Source organism: Corylus avellana, chromosome 2 (assembly GCF_965113065.1).
Source record: "Corylus avellana chromosome 2, dhCorAvel1.hap1.2, whole genome shotgun sequence".
Lineage (NCBI taxonomy): Eukaryota > Viridiplantae > Streptophyta > Magnoliopsida > Fagales > Betulaceae > Corylus > Corylus avellana.
The window spans coordinates 34,247,422-34,249,364 of record NC_142491.1 but is presented as its reverse complement, the minus strand read 5'-3'; the positions used below and the strand labels follow the sequence as shown (position 1 = coordinate 34,249,364).

General features: G+C 34.6%; 1 non-coding gene across 1 annotated transcript; it reads left to right on the top strand.

Annotated features, from left to right (window-relative positions):
- The first annotated feature begins 1,141 nt into the window (after positions 1–1,141).
- On the top strand, positions 1,142–1,292 carry LOC132168268 (U4 spliceosomal RNA). Its single transcript, XR_009438789.1, has one exon. It is a non-coding gene; the product is annotated as a U4 spliceosomal RNA (small nuclear RNA).
- The last annotated feature ends 651 nt before the right edge of the window (positions 1,293–1,943 follow it).

Genomic DNA, 1,943 nt, shown 5'->3' with positions numbered 1-1,943 from the left:
TTTATAAAGAGGACAAAAAGGTCTAGTGGTCCTAATTAAACAAAGTGACTTACAGATAATTCACATTATCGACCTCTTATATATCGTGTTTCGGCCATGTATATGAACCGCGTTGCCGTGCCGTGCCGTCTCAACCGAAACAAAGATTCTCAGTGGCGTAATTAATTCATGTGCCCCAGCCGCCATTTTACTCATAAAGTGCCACGTTATTGGCCGGTGACGTGGATTCAACTCCAGCACAAGTAGGTCGTAAGTGTTTCACATAAGGTCTTTAATACTATTTATAGACATTAAATATTGATAAATAAGTAAAACCGTCAAAAAATAAATAAATAAATAAATGACTATTATTTGGATTAGTATCGATAAGGTGTGCCGTTGTGGACGTTGGCCACAATAATATAGTAGTATATTATGATCTCAAGTGTCCCACATAGCTTAAAATTAATTAATTTTTTTTCTTCTAATTGAATAAAGGAAAATAACTACAGTGATAATCTTTCTCATTTCAATAAGGGATCGTGTGGGAATGCTTCCAAAAACAAAATAGAAAACAGCTCATTTAATTAAAGCATAAGCACATAAATTGGCGCATCGAGACACTTTCAAAGCATTCTTAAAATTAATTACTTTAAACATGTATATATATAAGCTCTTGGACACAATTTCCTTATAATTCTATTTTCGTTTAATGCCTCAACAACATTCATTGAACAAGACATGTCAGAGCTTGATTTGTAAACATGTTTTGAACGAATATAAGCAACATGGCGGTGAAGAATCTGATTTGCAAACTCAACGTATATATAATAAACTAAAATTATTACCTGTTTGTCATATAGCTATAACGACGTGCATGGGCTGAGAAATTTAGAGAGTGGGGATCCAAATTCATATCGAATGTTCATTGAACTTGGAAAGAATTATGGGAATAATACAGAGTGTTTGGATGTGATAAATATAACGTAGCAGGCGAGCAGCAGGGGAGGCAGGTGTTTGAGGAACAACGTGGGGACAAGATCCTGATAAGCAACTGCAACAGCCTAAGATGTTAAGTCCCCGAAGTCCCACACCGGAAGCGAAGAGAACCACGGGAGGCCAACTTGGGTACAAAAGGAGAGCCGAGCGACTTTGTAAAGGCATCTTTGCGCTTGGGGCAATGACGCAGCTAGTGAGGTTCTAACCGAGGCGCGTCTATTGCTGGTTGAAAACTATTTCCAACCCCCCTCTAAGGTCTGGGTTTGGCCCTGGCCTTTGAGAATTTCTGGAAGGGCTCCCCTAGGGGTAAAGCCCTACAATAATAGTCTAATTTATTTTTTTTCCTTTATGGGCTGTACTCTTCGAAGGCCTATTTGTGGCAAAGTATTTGGGCTTAGTGTCAAAATATTTTGTAGTATTATTTTAATTTTGTAATTAGAACATCGTAATTAAGTAAGTAAAGAGGAATGATCTTTCTAATGTAATAGATATAGCTTGTGAGTTTGTGAGTTTTGATATGATATAGATAAATGTGTATTTGTGTGTACGTGTTTGTATGTATGTATACATATATATGTGTGTATGGGGATAATGACTTTATATACATACTATAAAACATACATATAAACTTAAGATTTGATTATTTATTATTCAAGTTAATTTGTTTAATTAAATCAGATGATCAATTGCAGAAAAAAAAAAAAACAATCGTCATATTTATTTTAGGGTAATGCTAGGTGTTCTTCTAGTATTTTCCTAGTGTTCTCCCAAATGTGATGTGGCCTTTAAACTTACCGTTGAATTTGAGATTATCATTATTGACTTTTAATCTATTGGTGATTTTAAAAGCCACATCATAGTTGAAAGAACACTAGAATAACACAAAACATTTCCTTATTCATATAAGGAATAAATAAGTTAACTGCGTAACTCATAAACAAGTTCAAGTTTGCCAAAAAAATAAA